A 13,688-nucleotide genomic window follows, 5' to 3' on the forward strand; every position below is an offset into this window, starting at 1 on the left:
TACATATATACATATATATATACACACACACACACATATATTTATATGTCAGGAATTTTTCTAAGCAAAATCTCATTTAACAAAGTTAAATTGTATCAAATGTACCCAGTTATTAGGAATCAAGTAGCTGTAAAAGCATCTCAGTTGCCAAACCCAAGAATTATGAGTATTACATATTATGTGTTATGCTGAGTTAGGTTGAAAGTCTCATGTAGATATTGCTTAACCAAATATTTCCTCCAAGGCAAAGTGTAGCAACTCAGGCCAAGCTGTAAAGTTTAATTATATTGGTACATGGAGCCAGGATTCAGGTATTAGATATTTGGAATTTATATTTGTAGAAAAAAGTCACAGGAAATTATATTTTCAACCATTTTTTGCACACTTTAATTATGTCAAAAATAATTTTAGCTAGTTTTTTTAATGTTTAATTGTTGTTTTTTTTAGAGAGTGGAAGGGAGTCGGGAGACAGAGAGAAACGTCAATGTGGGAGAGACACATTGATTGGTTGCCTCCCGCACGCACCCTGACCAGGGCCGGGGATCCAGCCTGCAACCTAGGTACTTGCCCTTGACTGGAATCGAACCCATGACCCTTCAGTTTGAGGGCCAACACTATCCACTGAGCAAAACCAGCTAGGGCTTAGCTCGTTTTTCTTTTCTTTTTTCTATAAGAAAAGGAGTATATCTGTGTTTTAAAAAGAGTATATTCTCTCTTATAGTAATGTCAGTATATAAAAGGGCATGATATATAAACATCTTTCCCATAGCACCGTTTATAACCCAAGCTGTGGATTTATCCTTATGCCCTGTGGGGGCTGGCAAGGTCTGTTTTATTATTTCCAAGGTTTGAGGTGTTTTGAAAATCATCTAGTTCCATTTCCTTGTTTTATAGATGGTGAAGGGAAGGCCCAGGAGATAAATTTAACCCAGTCAAAGTCATTGAAGAAGAGGAAAGAATAGTGTAAAATCACACTCCTAGAAAATATCTTCCTTCATAATTAATTTGAAAATTCCATGTCTAATCTGGAACTAAATATATTCTGTAAAAGAAAATTCTTTGAATACCATGGATAATGCATTCTAATATCTAACAACCTTTCTAGTCAGAAGTGTCATTCTTGAGTGTAATAACCTCTTTTCATGCAAATTAAGCTTATTTCCACTTGTTAGATGCTTAATAGAGATGGATGATAGGCACTTTAGTAATTACAATCACGCACATGTATTATAATACTTTTTAATGTTAACTTATTCTCCATTATTTTCTTTGCATGCATTAAAGAATCCAACACCTTTAGTTTTTGAACATATGTCTTTGCTTCCCTTCCCTAGTAGCTAAGCCAGATATTTGGATATCATGATTCACTCCTCTGTTTTTTCACTTTCACCTCCATTTAATTACTAGGGTCCTCTAGGTTTTACTTCCTAAATAACCCTTGACTCTCCCATCCTCAATATCACCACTATAATTTATGCCACAGTCATTTCTTATCTGAATTATCACAACATTTTACCTGATCTATTAGTCAACCATTAGTATGACAACAAGCAATCCCAAAATTATTGCTCTCATTACATGAGGGCTTTAATTTGACCTTGAGCTTGGCTGGGCTTGGCTGAGCTTAGTTGGGCTCCATGTGTCTTCCCATTGTGGCACCAGATGAAAGAGCAGCCCCCATTTGAGATTTACTAGTCTCACGACCAATGTCATAAGCTCAAGGGGGGTAAAGCCATATCATGCTCATTTGAAGCTTCTGCTTGGAGGTGGCTTATGTCATGTCCTTCAAGATTATTTTGGCTAAAGTGAGTCTCTTGGCCAAGCTCAAAGTCATTGGAGTAGGGAAGTATACTATGCCCATTGATGAATGTGGCAAAGGTAGAGAGAGTGCAAACAATTACGAACACTGAGTAACCTGCCTGTAGTTATGTTCCTCTCCAATTCCTTGTCTACACTATCCACCTCACAAACAAGATCACACAATACCCAGTAGCTTCAGGATTTTTAAGAACAGGGGTGAGGGAAGAATTAGTGACTTCTTCAGAGAAATGAGTCTTGAGAGATAAATAGAATTTTCTACAAGAGGAGAAGAAAGGAAGAACATTCTTGACTGAGAGTTCCAGAGCACAATAATAACATCCTTCTGATTGACTAGTTTATTTCTCTAAATCATTTAACTATGTAGACAGCTCTTCATAAGATTGTCTCAGTTGTAGTGCAATGATTTGTTGTATTGTCATCTTTACTCTGTCCCTGCACAACTGTGAACTTTTAAAAAAATCTTCATTTGAGAATATGTTTTTTTTAAATTGATGAGAGAGAGAGAAAAAGAGAGAGAGAGAGAGAGAGAGAGAGAGAGAGAGAGAGAGAGAAAGAGAGAGAGAGAGAGAAACACTGATGTGAGAGAAAAACATTGATTGGTTGCCTCCCATACATGCCTCGACAACTTAGGTATATGCCCTGACCAGGAATCAAACCCTCAACCTTTTGGAGTATGGGATGATGCTCTAACCATTTGAGCCCCCAGGCCAGGGCCAGTTGTGAACTTCTTGATGGCAGAAATCATCTGTCTTATTTCTTTGATTACCCAGTACCTCGCATGGTGCCTGGAAGGCAGTAGGCATTCAAATTACTTGAGGGGAACATTCCTATGTTCAAAAAAGTTTGTTTTAGGTAACTGGGCCATCTTAAAATCATGCTGCTGGTCTGAGACTGCTGGACAGTAACTGGCAAACAGACTGTCATTATCTAAATCCCATGGCATGCATGGTCCGAGACACTACTTCTATTAGCTCTTCCTTAAGTATCCTTACTTATTTCCTCTCCTAATTTGTCTTTTCTTACTTCTTCTTAAATATTGCTTCTTCAATTCATCAAGGCATATAAAATGTTAGCCTGCTTTCCTGACCTGGCAGCATCTGTGACCCTAAAGGAACTCATTATTCAGTCTTTCATGCAAATGCTTAATGCCATGTCAGAGGTTGACCTTTACCTTGCACCCTAGATACACACTTTTATCCAGCTTTAGGGCTTAACCTATACTTTCTCCATTTCTTACAAAGTAAAGGTTGAGTCCATTACTAAGATTTTTCATACCAGGTCCTTTACACACCTTTGTCCCTTATGTTTGCTGCTCTTCCCCTTGCACCTTCCTCCACAGACCATAAGCCTCAGCACATCCTGCTCTTCCACATCTCTAGACTTGGCTTTTGTTGATCCCCTTGCTAGGAACTCTTCCTCTTTGTCTTTGAGGAAAATCCTACTCATACTTCAAGGCTCTACTCTGTGAAGAGGTCATTATTTCTGCCTTTACTTCTCTACAATTGTCAAATGAATGAATGAATGATTTACTTGACAGTTCAGATTTATTTCATATTAATTTTCAACTTCTCTTTTCTATAAGATATTCTTTATTTTCCCCTTATTTGAACTATTGGTTTTACCAATTTATAAGCCCAATGCTGGCTGAGGCTCTAGACTTTATTTTTGTGCACAATTAGGTTTCTGCCTTCTGAAAATTCAAAACTTAAAACGGACATTATTCTCTCTGACAAGTCTTTTTTAAAAAAATCTTTATTGTTGAGAATATCACAGGTATTTTCACACACACACCCCACCCACCCCCCCGGTTTCTTCCATCTATCTGGTTTCTCCGACAAGTCTTAATATGATAGATATATCTGTAATAGTGTGGATTTCAAGGAAATAATGCATTTTTTAAAAAGCACAGATGAGTTATTATTATGGAAAATAAGAGGAAAATGGAATTGTATCATTCAAGAAGATGGGATGAGAAATAAATGACTATCTGACTTTCAGCCTATCAGACAGGCCTAATGATTCAGTGGAAGAGAGTGTATTGAGAAGTCTCAGTTCTAGTAGAGAACTTATGCCTGGACCCTGAAACCAGCAGCTTTAATCTGAATTTCAGCTCTACCACTTGGTTTGAGCAAGTGACAGAGGCCCCTGTGCCTTCATTTCCTTACTTGTAAGATTTGGGGGAATAACAGTGTGCACATCACAGGGTTGTTATGAGGACGAAATGAGTTAATATATGTAAAGCACTTAAAACGGTATTGGGCACATGGTTAAGTGTTATAAATTGCTATTTCTGCTTTGGAATTTCTCCCACTTTTTTTAAAGTTGGAGAACAAAAATCCTTGTTCTCACACTTCTGGGTTTCAACTGGGAAAATTAAAAAACAGTATAAAGCTTTAAAGTTCTAAAGAGATGCAGCTAAACACCTGTCCTAGGCTCCTCTTTCCCCTCCCCCACCCTCAACCACTTGAGGATGCTGCCCTCTGGTGGTCACTCAGAACTGCTATCTAGCTCATCATTCTAACTCAGGCCAGAATTTTCTTTGTCCCCATCTCCCTGTAACTTAAACTTTAATTTATCAGAAGTTAAAGTATTTCCCTCTGGGCATTGCTTGAAACGTAGCTGCTAAATCACAAAAACATATGTAGATTTCAAAAATTGGAATGATTATTAAATATTCTAATTTTTATTTTAATGGTTATAAACTATTAGGAGATAATATATGCAATTACAAAATGTATTGTCTAAGTCTTTTCATTGATATACATATTTAAAAAACAGATAACTAATAGCCAAGTACCTGAGGACCAAGTAGATATCTCTTTGTTACTGATTTAGACATTCCTTTTAAAAAAATATGAATGCTAGTTTAGGTATTATACTTCATATTAAAATTTGAATTCTTTTTTTTTTTTTTTTTTTTTTTACTAATTGTGCTTACTGAGTTTCAGAGCCTCGATAGCAACAGTCTCCACAGAGAGGAGTCTAGAGTATTTACTTTGCATTTGTAAGGCAAGAGGCAATTTCTCTCTAATAGTGTGTTGAACTGTTGTTCTTTTTTAATTTATTGGGGTGACATTGTTTAATAGGATCATAGAGTTTTCAGGTGTAGATTTCTAGGATACAAGATCTATATATTGTATTGTGTGCCCGCCTCCCAAAGTCAAATCTTCTGTCAACATATATTAGGTACCCTTCATCCCCACCCACCCATTCCTTTTGGCAACCACTACACTGCTATTTGTGTCCATGAGTTTCAGTTTTATATCCCACACATGAGTGAAACCATATGGTTCTTAGCTTTTTCTGACTGGCTTATTGCACTTAGCATAATATTCTCTAGATCCATCTGTGTTGTCACAAATGGCAGTATTTTGTTTTTTTTAATGGCTGAGTAGTATTCCATTGTGTGTATGTACCACATCTTCTTTATCCAATCCCCTATCGCAGGACACTTTGGTTGTCTCTATTATTCATTTAAAACTGCTAATCTGATATAATTTTTCCTGACATAAGTGGCATTTTTTCATCTAGCAACAAAGTATCTCCAAACTTCTTGTAGTTTGTGGGGCTGAAGTATCTCAAATGTGAACATCTTTGACACTAGGTAAGTATAGGTTTTCTCATTACATTGAAACCGGTTATTTGAATTTTTATAAGAGCTATAACTACTTGTAAGTGCTTAAGAAAAAAACATTTGCAGATATTTTAATTTTATGAGGACATACTATTGACTTTTTAAATTTCTTTTTACACTATAGTTTGAGTTTCATGTATTTTATATTCTTATTTTAGTAAAACATAACTGAGATTTCTACAGACCTTAAAACCACAGACAGTGGTTCTAATGGAATTGTGACTTCTGTAACAGATTTCAATAAAGTTGGACCAATAGCCAGGATCTCCAGCCAGGTTCTGTCAAATTTGAATTCTTTTATTAAAATTTTATTATTTTGGCAAAATGTTTTCTAGAATTGAGGAGACAAAAACTATCGTCATTAAAATGAGAATTCGTGCATGTGTATGAAGTCTATTAATATTCTAGATTGTATTATTTTTATCATCTTTAGTCTGCCCAACTGCCTAAACCCTATTTCTCCATGAATCTCATTTATAGGCATTTATTTTAAAGTGAAATTATGAAAAACTATTCTTTGCTAATTCTTTGGAAAACTTATGTAATTCTGGAATGTAGTCTGAAGCAGCTAGCTCACCTCTGCTGGGTGAACTGTTATGTCATTCCCAGCACCAAAAAAGAAACATCAGAAGATCGGTGACTATTTATTTACACATTTGTTATAGCTTCTACTTGAGAATAAAGAATGAGTTTGAACTCTAAAAGCTGAGCCTGCAGGAAGCCCCATCAGTCTCTCCACACTTCTGCTGTCATTCCTATTGTAGGGGAAACATTATTCAAACCACAGGCTCCAAACTCCCAGGTAACTGAAGCCAGCAGGAAGCTCTGTTTGATATCAAGTGTGTTCTTTATCAACCTTTTTGTTGTGATGGGAAGAAATGAACTAACTTTACTTTTATCTTGCCCTGTTTTAACATAACCCAGTAGGTGAATGCTTTATTGGTGTGTGTTGGCCAAACTCTTTGATATATACTGACTTTGTGGTCATAAATTTTCCAAATAAAAACAACAGCAATCGTTTTTCATCCATCTATACTAATCAGAAAATGTTACATGTTCATATATTTTTATTAAAACTATATTTGAAATTTTGCTTACAGAGGTTGCCATGGAAAACACAACTTGATTTTTCTTACAAGATTCTGGGAAACAGAAGCCCTTCTGCCATCACACAGAGAATCAAACATAACAATGCCACCTTGAACTTTGGGGTCAACATTAGAGACTCCACTGAATACTTGGTCTCAAAATGCTTTTTTTGTATTAGACTCGTGTAAAATAAGAGAATTAAGGGTTTTTATGTTTTCCCCCCACAAGTAGTTGATTTTCAGTGAACAAGATCATGATGCTTGTATTGTGCTGTTTGTTAGCAAAGGTACTTCTAATGCTCATATGCTTTTTGATATACCATTAAACCATACATTAAAGCTGTTCTTTGTTCTTTGTAGAATATTATTTGTGCAATCTCCGATTCAGTATCTGTGTTTTACAGGGAAGGAACAAATTTGAACAAAATATAGAAGGTTGAAGTAACACAGATTTAGAATGATTTTAACCTCATGTCTTTATCTTTCCTGCATTATTTTCTGTGATACATGGTCTCTTTGGTTGCTGAGTTTATTACAAATTCCCAGAATCCAAATAATTTAATTCAAGGGATTCAGGCTCTAACAGAAAGAAAAAAAAACATGAGAAAATTTTACTATTTCATTTTAACGCAACATTTTGCAATTTAAAGCTCATAAGTAATTCAAACACCAATTATTTTAGTGCTATTTTTATTCCAGTATTAGAGACATTATATTTGTTTAAATATTATTTAACCACTGTCTTGAGGAGGGCCAATTCATAGTTTGTTGAAGTTATACTCCATCAAAAGACAAATCTAACCAAGTATTAACCCACAATATGCTGGTAAATTTAGAATTACCATCAGAATCTCATTCCTTCTTATCTTCTTGGTAAGGTTCATATTAGCCTTAATTCCATTAGTTGGGAGGTTTTTGCTGATGGGAGTTAGTTAAGCATATTTGGTAAAAATGTGCCTATTTCTGTGGCTCCTGGGTACTCTTTCTCCCATTCGTTACTTTTACATTCGTATCCTGTTTTTAATCACTAGTAGCAGACAAATGCCAAATTAGATCTATAAGAGAATCCTTCAGCTGTTGGAAGTAGATTTTTGACACATCTGTTTTTGAAGGAAACAGGTATAATTAGCTATAAGAATTGAAAACAAATTATTTCTTTCAAATTAGAAAAAGACATTTTCAGGTTGAAAGGATGTCTGAGTAGAAGAGTGAGATAGAACACAAAATTTTAAGATGGCTGCATCTTTCTCAGGGAGATTTTTATATTGAGCATTCCTAGTGGAACATAATATGAAATTTTCTTGGCATTGGAGGACAAGCCTAGAGCAGAGAGAAAAGCTCTGTGGCCTTTCTTTGAGCAGGAGTCCATACTGGAGCAATCCTCTGCTGTGTGTATCTTCTCCTTCCCACTGGCCTTCTTCCTGGGCAGGAGCCCTCAGGAGATCTCAGCCCCTCGTGTCTGTGGCCAGAGGAAGAGGTTGAATGGTGTTTTCAGCAGCAAATGGCAGGTCCCATGGAAGGATGGTGGAATGGTCCAAAGGATGAGATGGAGGCCAAGTTTTCCACCTGAGGTTTTCTTTCTGCCCATTCCACCTCGTCTCTTTGCATTCTTTCCACTTTAAGAATGACAATTTTATTCTCAGATGTATGTCATCCCATAGCTGGAAGGCTTCTACATCCAGAGATGTAAAAGAAAAAACTCTTTAAACTCCATGGAATCCTTTTATGTGGAAAAGAACTAAAAAAAAAAAGTGGATCCATGTGTTCAAAGCTGGGTGGTTGTGCAAGGCAGCAGGTTGCTGATGTGTCTTTGCCAACCGACATCCACGCAGATGCATACCTCTTGAACACCACAAGGGCTCCTGACCTGCACCATCTCTGTATTGAATCAGGTAGAAGGTCACTGGCCACCAGACCATCTCTGCTGGCATTTCAGACCTCCTCAGGCTAAGGGAGCGAGGGGTCAGGGTTGTAGGGTGTGCAAGACTACATTCTGGTGGTTTTCATACTGGTTACAGGGGCTTCTAAAAATGCTTCCCAGGGAACTTGTTAAAGTCATAGTGTGTCTCACCAAATAGCTTTTAGAAATATTCGGTGTTTTTCTTCTTTTTTTTTTTTTGGTACACCTGAAATCCATACAATCCCATTAACCAATGTGGTGTTTTTCATTTTCAAAATGCTGCCTGTACTTTATCCAGTTCTTATGATATTGTTTCTGTTTGTGTGGTAACATTTGTTATCATAGACCCATTATAGAGAAAGAAAGGCCAAGACTATGAAAGGATAAAAATTGCCAACAAATGGAGGGCATCTCAGATCATGAATATTTGGGATTTTCTAATATCAGCCTCAGACAGCATTTAGGAACATTTTTACTTTATGAAAAAGAGTTATGCTGTCAGTTTACATTGGTAACTGTGGAGACCAAAATTTAATAAGATGGAGAACATACCAAACAAAGGGGGAAAATGTGTGAAAAATTAAAATGACAAACTGAGGTTGGTATGGTGTTGTAAAGACCATTTATGTATAGTCTGATGGAGCTAAATGAAATATGGACTCAACTTGTTAAAAAAGAATTTCAGATTTTATAGAAAATCTCTTCATAAATATAAAATTATACTTTTTATTCTTCTATAAATTTTAATATTTATTGACTGTTTTCACTACCATTTATTTTATTTATATTTAAATTGTAGTGGCTATGATTTCAAAAGCTCTGAATAAATTTTCTTAATTTCAAGTTAAATTTATTACTCTATTTTGGGATTTCTGGCAAGAAGTAAAAGACAGATACCCATTTGCTTTCCAATAAAATAGCAATTCATCTGATTTGTTAGCAGGAGCTTAGAGACTAATCCAATATGGAATAGTTCAATGCACATAATACAATTTCTCATTTTATACCTGTGATTCTGAAGTCCCTCCTGCTCATACATAAAGTGAGAAATATATTTCCAATGACAACAGTAACCATATACTTATAAGGACATTGCTGAAATTGAAGTGCAGGGTATGTTTGTATGTGTGTGTGTGTTGTTGTTGTTTTATTAACTCTAATATTATCCCAAACCTATCAGGGAATTTGGAGAGACTGACAGAGCAAAATGCAGTGAACATCCTGTGCTGATGGTCAGCACACACTCTGAGAACCTGATGAACAGCTTGACCCGACAGCCTTTGACGTCCATAGTGAGTGGCTCTGGCCACAGCTCTCAGGCATGAGAAGTGGGTTCTTCCAAAAGCAAACAACCTTCGACCCATGGTCTTCATTTGGGCCCATCAGGTCAACAGTTGTTTCACAGGACATCGGCAATTGTCTTTCTCTGTGTGTCAGGAGCCTCTTGAAACATTATACGAGGATAATTAAGTGGTGAATAAGGGTCAATGCGGACAAATAAATCAAACTGATAGTTTGAACACAGACTGATTGAGCAAAAACAAGGACTTCTGCCATGCCTGTTACTGCAGTGCTTGATGTTAACTGACTTTGTTAACATTACATCCAAAGGCAGCAAGTGGGAAAGCTTTGTGTGGAATCAAAAGCTGAGCAAAGAGACATGGGATTTAATTGTTCAGCTTTATTTTTGAAATAAAGACATGCAGCGCATCCATTTAGTTGACTTTAATGGAGCACAAAACCAAACCCATTCTTTAGCATGCTAATTGAGTTAGAAGATGCTTTCCTCTTGGATAACAGAGATGTAAGAAATACCAATGCAATCATCAGACTTTTAGAGCAGAAGTTCAGAGTTATAAATATGATGAGAAGTTAAGTATTTGTATCTGTTGAGGTAGGTTAAATATACTAGTAAATGTAATATAATCTTATAAATATTTTAAATCTTGTGTTACAAATCTGGTGGTACTATATATGTATATGAAACATTTGAAATCAAATATATTAATGTATGGAGGAGATTTTTGTTAGCAGAAGGGCAGCCTAGAAATCAGGAAAAGAACAAGAGAGAGGAAGAGAAAGACAGAGAGAATCCTTAAAAAGGCTTTTATATGCCCACAGGATTGTTCTAAGGGAAAAAATTATTAGAAAAAAATGTAAAGAATAAATCTGTCTTTTAATAAGAATAAAGAGCTGCTATTTTTTTTTTTACTGTAAACATGAATCTAGACTATTTTATTTGGGTATTGAAATTCAACTTTTCCTAGCAGTCAACATTTCAATTTATTACCCACCTCTACATGCAGAAATAAACATGTAGTTGAAACTATTACCTTGTTATGTTAATTATCTCAGCTGTTCTCTAAAACTTTTGTCTTAATATACCATATAGAGCTTTATCAGATAGTGTAGGACATTGCATCATAAATATCACATATTATCTTTACACATGAGTAACATGGTCTTTTTAAAGGGTGACAATTAATAGTCTCATCCATAAAGTGAGAACAATTAAGTCTGAAATATAAATTTAAAATATGTACAATATTTTATTTATATAATTATATCATACACTTGTTGAGCATTAATGAAATTTGTTTTCATATAGAAAACCATTATTTTATAATCTTAGTCAATAGAAAAATCTCTAGAGAGAAATGAGGAATTAATGACTTCTATTCTTTTGTGCATTTTCTACTTTATATTTAGATCACTTAAAGTTGGCAATATGGTGAACAGTGATTACAAACAGTAATTTATGAATTTAAATACATTTACATGACATTTGTTCAGAAACATTATAATTACACATTTATTCCCTAATCTGGGCATCTGTCTGCATTTTTAAAAAATTTAAGTTCAGTCACAAATACCAATATGATGGGATTAATGAAACTCACATTATTTGTCATTAATATTGGTTTTTATAGTAACTGTGCTACTATAAAATGACTATCAAGAATAAGTTATATGGCTAGTTATCTGGACAGTGGCTACTTACTGCAGTGCTCCTGGGGTTGTTTTTTTTTTTCGGCCCATAAATAATTTCACATAAAGAGTCTAAGAGAAGCTCTTCTATGAGCCGCCTACCCTGAGAAAGTGGGCTGAGAAAGGTGTAATGGATTATGGAGGGAGATGAAGGCGAGCTTACACCATATCCAATCAGGCTTTTTCTTAAAGGTCAGGACATTCTGTCTGGGTCCATTTGTGTTTTTGATTCTGCCGTTTCACTATTCAGGAACACAATGTAACTGTCAGTCTCAACAACAGTTCCTGGCTCCACTGGCTCCACCGCTCTGGGGTAACATACAATATTTCACATCCACAAAACAATTCGGCGTCTGCGTGGGCAAACCATATGATGACCACGGGGAGCAATATGGTCACACCCTACTGAGCACTCTTAAGGAGGCTCTGTAAAGAACTACATCTAAAAAAGAATAAGGCTTTGCTCTTCTGGGCTTTTGCGTACTTGCCAAATAGCATTTTAATGTTTCATTTTTACCAGCAGAAGTCAAATGCAAATGTTTGCCCCCACTCCCCGCCGCCCCCCTGTTCCAGCTCAGCAGATAAAGACAGCTTTACTGATATGCAAAACATGTGCAGTCATGGAGTTAGGAGGGAGATAGATATTACAAATAATTTAGTACATTAATGATGGCCTTGTTGGATCTCCCCCGTGTGTGTTTTGTGATATTATTGATTTCTCTTTCCAAATAAAACCAGACACCAGCTCAAATTTATAAGGGCAAGGGATGGGTTCTGACAGTCTTGGGAGAGCAGAGAACCAATACACTGTCTAACATAATTTTTAACCAGTGGGTTCTGAACTGAGCTCTGGAGAATTAACGCATATGGTACATTTTCAAAGGATTTGGCCTGGGAGACGACTTTTTTGACCATCTGATTGATTTAAGTTACATCCCAGTCTGTCACTGTACTCAGAGAAAAATTAAAGAAAGAAATTATTTACATAAAAGGACAGCAGAGAAAAAAATAGCTTCTATTTGGGGGCATATAGATCAGATTGTTTCCCTCCTAATATTCATTCTTATGGCTGCATTTTCCATTTCTATTCTTTTTATTCAATAGCTTCATCATGAATTCATTTTTTAAGTGAATTATTTTTTTAAAAGATTTTAAAAACTTTCTTGAATTTTTCTAACAGCAAAAGCTTTTAAAATGTTTTAAAATGATGTGTGTTCTCTTTCTATCCTTCTCAACATTTCACCTGTGCCTCTGAAGCTTTCTTCAAGTTCATAGCACTTAATTCACCAGAGACATTATTCATTATTTAATGACTAGAGGCCCAGTGCACCAATTTGTGCATGGGTGGGATCCCTCAGGTGGCCTGCGGGGATCGGGCCCCAGCTTGAACCCCCAGGTTCACAGCCCCAGCTCACACCCTGAGCCTCGCAGCCCTGCAGCCCCACCTGGCACCCTGCTGTGGCCTGGCATTGCCCCCTCACCTGCTCCACCATCCCACTTGTGGGGCGATTGATTGGGGCCCCCTGCCCGGCTACCTCAGCGCCTGGGAACCGAGTGGCAGCTCTGCCCACCTCTGCTGCTGCTGGTTGCCTTCTGCAAGGCGATCAGCGGGGCGATTGGGCCCCCGCTTGCACCCACCTTGTCCTGGTGCCACCCGCTCACCTGCTCCATCATCCCGCAGTGGTCCTGCTCTCTTCGGGGCCCATTGGGGCCATCCAGATTACAAGTCCTCAGATCCATAAGGTACACACTCAGGGAGCAGACTCAGTGAGCACCAAAGCCCCACTGAAACAAGTCTTGCCCCATAAAGGCGTCTCCAGCACAGAAGTTCTCCCACCGTAGACACAGCTGAATCTCACAGCCAATTGGCCTGGAGGTCAATTCCTCCCAGTGATACCAACTACAATCAAGGCTTAACTACAACAAGACTGTGCACAAAGCCCACAAAGGGGTGCACCAAGAGTGTCCACCTCAGGTAATTGGGGAGGCTGAGCCACTGGGATCTATAGGACACATAGCACAGAAAGCCACTCTATCAACACAGGAAAGCAGCCAAAATGCGGAGACAAAGAAACAGGTCACAAATGACAGAAATGGAGGAAAGCAAACTACTGGATATAGAGTTCAAAACCAGGGTTTTAAGGTTTTTCAAGAATTTTCTAGAAACCGCTGATAAATTAAGTAAGACCGTCAATAAGTCTAGTGAGACCCTTGAGGATATGAAAAAGGACCAAATAGAAATTAAGCATACACTGAC

The 13,688-nt window shown here is 37.0% G+C and overlaps 1 long non-coding RNA gene across 1 annotated transcript; it reads left to right on the forward strand.

Moving 5' to 3' along the window:
• Nucleotides 1-5,229: 5,229 nt before the first annotated feature.
• Nucleotides 5,230-5,710, forward strand: LOC106724865. The gene is made up of 2 exons (XR_001360707.1): nucleotides 5,230-5,425; nucleotides 5,614-5,710. It is a non-coding gene; the product is annotated as an uncharacterized LOC106724865 (long non-coding RNA).
• Nucleotides 5,711-13,688: the final 7,978 nt, after the last annotated feature.

Source organism: Myotis brandtii, unplaced genomic scaffold (genome assembly GCF_000412655.1).
Source record: "Myotis brandtii unplaced genomic scaffold, ASM41265v1 scaffold123, whole genome shotgun sequence".
Taxonomy (NCBI): Eukaryota; Metazoa; Chordata; class Mammalia; order Chiroptera; family Vespertilionidae; genus Myotis; species Myotis brandtii.